Source organism: Talpa occidentalis, unplaced genomic scaffold (assembly GCF_014898055.3).
Source record: "Talpa occidentalis isolate TD23 unplaced genomic scaffold, MPIMG_talOcc4v2.1 talOcc4.3, whole genome shotgun sequence".
NCBI classification, from domain to species: domain Eukaryota; kingdom Metazoa; phylum Chordata; class Mammalia; order Eulipotyphla; family Talpidae; genus Talpa; species Talpa occidentalis.
Genome location: NW_023603184.1, coordinates 85,059,220 through 85,066,455, shown reverse-complemented (window position 1 = coordinate 85,066,455; position 7,236 = coordinate 85,059,220). Strand labels below are relative to the sequence as shown.

At 41.7% G+C, this 7,236-nt stretch overlaps 1 non-coding gene across 1 annotated transcript; it reads right to left on the bottom strand.

The window, feature by feature from the left end:
• Positions 1–5,332: 5,332 nt before the first annotated feature.
• On the bottom strand, positions 5,333–5,439 carry LOC119256378 (U6 spliceosomal RNA). The gene has a single exon (XR_005127718.1). It is a non-coding gene; the product is annotated as a U6 spliceosomal RNA (small nuclear RNA).
• Between the last annotated feature and the right edge of the window lie 1,797 nt (positions 5,440–7,236).

Genomic DNA, 7,236 nt, shown 5'->3' with positions numbered 1-7,236 from the left:
TGCAAATCCCGTAGTGTTTCGCCTATATTTCCTTCTATGTATTTTATGGTTTCAGGTCTTATGTCTAGTTCTTTAATCCATTTTGAGTTGATTTTTGTGTATGGTGTGAGGTGGTGGTCAAGCTTCATTCTTTTGCATGTAGCGACCCAGTTTTCCCAGCACCATTTATTGAACAAACTTTCTTTGCTCCAATGCATAGTCTTTGCTCCTTTGTCAAAGATTAGTTGACCATAAATCTGTGGGTTTATTTCTGGATTTTCTATTCGATTCCATTGGTCTGTATGTCTGTTCTTGTTCCAATACCATGCAGTTTTGATGATTATGGCTTTGTAGTATAGTTTGAAGTCTGGGAGTCTGATGCCTCCATTCCCTTCTTTTTTTTCAGGAGAGCTTTGGCTATTCGGGGTTTTTTGTGATTCCATATGAATTTCATCAATAATTGTTCTATTTCTTTGAAGAATGACATTGAAATTTTGATTGGAATAGCATTGAATCTGTATATTGCTTTTGGAAGGATGGCCATTTTAATAATGTTTATTCTTCCAATCCATGAGCAGGGGATGTCTCTCCATTTCTTTGTGTCTTCTTCTATTTCTTTTAACAGTGTTTTATAGTTTTCTTTGTATAGGTCCTTTACCTCTTTTGTTAGATTTATTCCCAAATATTTGATTTTTTTTGTTTCAATAACAAAAGGTATGGTCTTTTCGATTTCTTCTTCTTCAGATTTATTGTTTGTGTATAGGAAGGCTACTGACTTTTGCGTGTTGATTTTGTATCCTGCCACTTTACTGAACTGATTGATGAGTTGAATTAGCTTTTCTGTGGAGTTTTTGGGGTTCTCTATGTATAATATCATATCGTCTGCAAATAGTGATAGTTTGACTTCTTCTTTTCCTATTTGGATTCCTTGGATGTCTTTCTCTTGTCTTATTGCCCTGGCTAGGACTTCCAGTATTATATTGAAAAGCAATGGTGAGAGTGGACATCCTTGTCTTGTTCCAGATCTTAATGGAATTGCTCTCAGCTTTTCACCATTGAGAATGATACTGGCTGTTGGCTTGTCATAGATGGCCTTTATGATGTTGAGGTATGTTCCTTGTATCCCAAGAACTTCAAGGGCTTTTATCATGAATGGGTGTTGCACTTTGTCGAAAGCTTTCTCAGCATCTATTGATATTATCATATGGTTTTTATATTTCTTTTTGTTGATGTGTTGGATAACGTTGATTGATTTTCGGATGTTAAACCATCCTTGTGCCCCTGGAATGAATCCAACTTGGTCGTGGTGAATTATCTTATGGATACATTGTTGGATTCTGATGGCTAAAATTTTATTGAGGATTTTTGCATCAGTGTTCATTAGGGAGATTGGCCTGTAGTTTTCCTTTTTTGTGTTGTCCTTGTTCGGTTTTGGTATTAGTGTAATGTTGGCTTCATAGAACGTGTTTGGTATTGTCCCTTCCTTCTCAATTTTTGGAAGAGTTTGTGAAGGATAGGCACTAATTCGTCTCTGAATGTTTGGTAGAATTCATTTGTAAATCCATCAGGTCCTGGGCTTTTGTTTTTGGGGAGGTTTTTGATTACCATTTCAATTTCGCTAATTGTAATTGGTCTGTTTAGGTGTTCTATTTCTTCTTTATCTAGCTTTGGGTGATTGTAGAGTTGTAGGAATTTGTCCATCTCCTCTAGATTGTTAAACTTGTTTCCATATAACTGTTCATAGTAGTTACTGATTATTCTTTTGATTTCTGCTGTGTCCGTTGTGATTTCTCCTCTTTCATTGATGATCCTGTTTATTTGTGCTTTCTCCCTTTTTTCCTTTGTGAGCCTGGCTAGGGGTTTGTCTATTTTATTGATTTTTTCAAAGAACCAGCTCTTGGTTTCATTGATCTTTTGGATTGTTTTTTTAGTTTCAATTTCATTTATTTCTGCTTTGGTTTTTATTATTTCTTTTCTTCTACTGGTTTTGGGGTTTTTTGTTGTTCTTTTTCTAGATCTTTGAGCTTCGAGATTAGGTTGTTTCTTTGCGTTCTTTCTTGTTTCTTGATGTGAGCTTCTATTGCTATATATTTTCCTCTTATTACTGCTTTTGCTGCATCCCATACATTTAGGATATTGGTGTCCTCCTTGTCGTTCAATTCAAAAAATTTTTTAATTTCTTCTTTGATCTCCTCATTAGTCCAATGGTCTTCCAGTAGTGTGGTTTTTAATCTCCATGAGGTAGGAAAGTTCCTTGCCTTCTTTTTATGGTTTATTTCTAGTTTGATGCCTTCATGGTCAGAAAAGATGGTTGATATGATTTCAATCTTGGTGTATCTGTTGATGTTTGTCTTGTGCCCCAGTATGTGATCGATCCTGGAGAATGATCCGTGTGCGCTTGAGAAAAATGTGTACTCCGTTTTTTTTGGGTTTAGTGTTCTATAGATGTCTGTTAAGCCCAATTGCTCTAGGTCTTTATTTAGAGCTTTGGTTTCTTTACTTATTTTTTGTCTTGTTGATCTATCCATTGTTGATAGTGGTGTGTTGAAGTCTCCCACTACGTATGTGTTTTCTCTGATGTCTGTTTTCAGAGAGGACAACAGTTGTCTGATATATTTTGGTGCTCCTTCGTTTGGTGAGTATATGTTAATGAGTGTTATTTCTTCTTGAAGTATTGTCCCCTTGATCATAATGTAGTGACCATTGGGGTCTCTTTTTATCTTTTTGAGTTTGAAATCTGTTTTATCTGATATAAGTATAGCTGTTCCTGCTTTCTTTTTTGGTCCATTTGCTTGTAGGATTGTTTTCCATCCTTTAACTTTGAGCCTATTTTTATCTTTTGTAGCTAAATGTGTTTCCTGGAGACAGCAAAAGGTTGGGTTTTGTTTCTTAATCCAGGCTGCAACTCTGTGTCTTTTTATTGAAGAGTTTAGTCCATTTACATTTAGAGTTAATATTGATATGTTAACATCTGTATTTGCCATTGTGTTTGTCTTTCCTTTGATTTTATTTATTTATTCTTTTAATAACTTTTTTTTTTTTTTGGCCTTCTTTCATTGTTATTCGTCGCTCTGAGGTTCTGGCTTTAGGACTCCTTGTAGTATTTTTTGGAGTGGGGGTTTAGTTGCAATGAAATTCCGGAGTTTCTGTTTGTCTGGGAAGGTCCATATTCTTTCTTCAAAGAGGAAGGAGAGCTTTGCGGGATAGAGTATTCTTGGTTGGCATCTGTTTTCTTGGAGTCTGTTGACTATGTCCCTCCACTCTCTCCTTGTCCGTAGTGTTTCTTTGGAGAAGTCTGATGTCAGCCTGATTGGTTTTCCTTTGAATGTTATCTGTTTCTTCCCTCTTGCCAGCTTCATTATTTTTTCCTTGTCCTGGATTCTTGGGAGCTTTACTATTATGTGTCTTGCTGTATTTTTCCTTTCGTCATGGAAGTTTGGTGTTCTTCTTGCTTCTTGTATATCAATTTTCAGCTCCTTCTTCACATTTGGGAAGTTCTCTTCAATTATCTCTTTGAATATTTTCTCTGTTCCTACATCTCTCTCCTCTCCTTCTGGTATTCCTATAACTCTTATATTTCCTTTCCTCATGGAGTCAGATAGTTCCCGAAGTCTTTCTTCATTCTTTTTCCTTCGTACTTCTCTTTCCTTCTCTGTTTTGGTTCTTTTTATTTCTGTGTCTTCAAGATTACTTATTCGTTCTTCCATTTCATCTATTCTGCTTTCATTGCTTTTCCCAGAATTCTTTAGTTCTTCCATTAATTCTTTGATCTCCTGCATTTCTTTTACTTCCCTCTTTAGGGACTCAATTTCTTTCTTCTGACCATTGTTTTCCCTCTCTAGGGACTCAATTGCATTCTTCTGATCGTTGATTATTTTTCCCTTATCATTGTTTTCCTTTATGACTTCTGTCAGTTTTTTAATCACGGCAATTTTAAATTCTCTTTCTGGAAGGCTCAGAAATTCTTCCAAGTTATTGTCGTTGCAATCTGGGGGCTGGCTTTCTTTTTGTGGTGTGCTTTTTCTCTGGAGAGTTGCTAGGTTGCGTGTGGTTCTTCTCCTCCCTACTGTCTGTTTTCTAATTTGCCGTATGCGTTGGGACACTGTGTTGTTGGGACTTGCCGGCATCTTGGGTGGGCTTCTCTGTTCCCCTCTGGTTCTTCCAGGAGTCATCTGTCAGTTTCAAGCAGCCTTTACTGGAGAAAGGTCCTGTTCTAAAATGCCGATGTGGGGACACACTCCCCTGTGCGCCTGGTCTGCCCCGGCGGTGGGTTCCTGTTCCCCTCTGGGCTTGGACTGCAGGCCAGAGGGGGTCTGGCGTGGGCGAACTTCCCCCGCTCACCTCTGGCTCCTGAGGAAGCCTTCTGCAGGTAGTCTTTACTGAAGAAATGTCCCTGTTCTAAAATGGTGATGTGGGACACACTCCCTGCGCTTCTGGTCTCAGGCACACTATTCTGCGCGCCTGGTCTGCCCCGGCTGTGGGTGCTCGCTCTCCCTGTGGGCTCAGACTACTTGTTCAGAAGGGGCCCGGTGTGGGCTAACTCCCCAGCTGGCCACTAGCTCCTTCAGTAGCCTGTGCTGGGGTCAAGTCGCTAGGTGGCACCAGAGATCTCTCCTAGAGCCCTTGGGGAGCTGATTTTCCACCCCGTGGGACAGGGAGCAGAGCGGGGATGGTAGGGTACACCTCAACGGCTTTGGGGTGCTGTGTCTGCCTTGTGCCCCACCGTCGTGGGGAACCCACGCCCCTAATTTCGTGCCCCGGGTCTCAGTTCCAAAGCCCTCAGTTCCAGGACGCGGGCTGTAGCCCAGATCAGTGGCGCGGGAATGGCGCCTTTTGAATCCCGCTCCCCTGCCTGGGCGCCTTGTTCCTGCTCACTCAGGGAGGGCCTCCGCCGTCTCCCCGCAAGCCTAGGTCGCAGGCGCAGGGCCCTGGGCAGCTGCAATCGAGCGCCGCTTTCGCGCAAGCTTACCGGGCGGCTGGGGCTGTGTGCTGGTGCTGGGCTCCTCCTGGGGGGCGGGGCTCTCTTTACTGGCGCCTGGAGCTCACCTCCGCGGCGGATCCTGCAGGGTTCGCCTCAGCTCCCGTTCACGGGGTGTGGTGGCTGAAATAGTTCCTTTCCACTCACAGTCCCACTTGCTGCATCCGTTTTTCTTGTTGGGCGTTTTGGTTTGTTGTTTCCCTCGTCTCTGCCGGTCGGAGAGTGCCGCCTCTGTGGGCGGGGGAGGGGAGCAGGGTTCTGCGCTTCCCTCCCTTCTCGTCCTCTTTTATGGCAACTTTCTTCTTCGGGCAGTTTGCTGGAGTCGTCCGTTTATCTTCCGTGTCCCAGTTCTCACTGGGACCTGCCGCTTTTCCTAAAAATATGGAACGCTTCACGAATTTGCGTGTCATCCTTGCGCAGGGGCCATGCTAATATTCTCTGTATCGTTCCAATTTTAGTATATGTGCTGCCGAAGCGAGCATGGGTCCTTCTCTCTTGGCTTCAGGGCTCTTGGCTAGCCACCAGTTCTCAGCGTGCCATTGGGATCCAGGTTGGCGGACAGGTAGGACACATTTAAGACTTTATCTCCCTCTTTTCTCCCTGAGTTGTACATTTCCTCATTTCTCCTTCCCTTGTAAAATAAACCTTTTATTAACCTTTTGTGTGTGCCTGCAGCTGAGTATTAATAAGTCCCATATAAGAGCACGGGTGAAGACACACAGTCAGGCAACCCTGTAACAATATCATCAGTGATCTATTGATTGCAAAATCCAGTTACTTGCAATGTTTAATTTTATGCGGTCTTTTTCTTGTATTAGACATTCTTGAGATTTTCTTCAAACTGCAGTCTTTGGCTTCAGAGATACATTCTATATCTCTTTCTGCACCTTTGCTCACCATTTTTCAATTTCATTAGCTGACACTCTATATTCTAATCATTCTTTGTGTACTGTGGTCCCTCATTATTGTATATTTGCCCTCTCATTTTCTCCAATGAACTGGACTATTACTAAATATCATTAAGTGTCTGCTGGACATATCCACCAGGACAGAACCATGGCACACACTCTAAATATACTCTTTTCCTCCTCTATTCATTCCTCATCATATTTAACAACATACTTTCTAAACAGTAACTAAAGCCAGTATCTTAAAAATTATCCCTCTCTCTTTCAAATCCCTGTTCCAGTATAAAAGCTATCAATTTTAACTTTTCTCTTGGTCTTCCCTAAAATTGCCTTAGGGCTTAACGTATCTGCAACCCTCATCTGCACTTTTTTTTTTAAGATTTATTTATGTATGCATTCAAGAATTGGGGTACAGGCCAGAGGTGTGTGTGTATAGGGTGAGAGGATTCACCAGAACAGAGAGGGGAATAGAGCAGGCAGAGTGACTGAAATACACTACTGAGGGAGGCAGCAGGCGAGTCAGGAGAGGTCTCCTGCACCATATGGGCCAACTCCTGGCCGGGGATTGAACTCGTGCTGCAGTGGCTGCAGATAGCTTCATAGATTGTGTCTTAACTCCTTGTGCCACCAGGGAGGCCCTCATCTGCACTTTCAAAGAAGCTACTCATTGTTTTATGGTAACTTAAGTCCAATCACATCATGCCCCTTATTAAACATTTTCAAGCAGCCTGCCATTGCCAAAGTCTCAAAATCCTCATAACTTTGTGATGGGCCTTGATAGCTTGTCCTCTCCCAAAGTCTTCCTCTTCTGACACAAGCCCTAAGTCACAGTCACACAAAGTAACTTATTGTCTCAACATCCTACCTGGTCTTTATTGTACCTTTTCCCAGTGGTCCATTTGTTCCAATTAGTTCATGGGTTCAAGATCTTAGCTCAAATATCATGTGAGGGCCCTCCCTGGTGGTGCAAGTGATTAAGCACAGCACTGGGAAGCTATCCACAGCCTCTGCAGCACAAGTTCGATCCCTGGCCGGTCAGGGAGCTACCGACATTGTGAAGCAGACCTCTCCTGTCTCGCCCGCTGCTCCCCTCAGCAGTGTATTTCAGTCAGTCTGTCTGTTCTTCCCACCTCTGTCTCTGGTGAATCCTTTAATGCTTAAAATATATATATATATAATATATATATATATATATATATATATATATATACATATATCACATGGGTACCTAGATTTAAGGCTAAGCTTACTACACAATAGCTGGATACCTTTGGGAGAAATATTTAATTTCTCTAATTCTTACTTTTCTGACTCAAAAAAAGTCAAAATATAAAACATACTTTAGAGAATTATAATGTTAAATAAGGTATA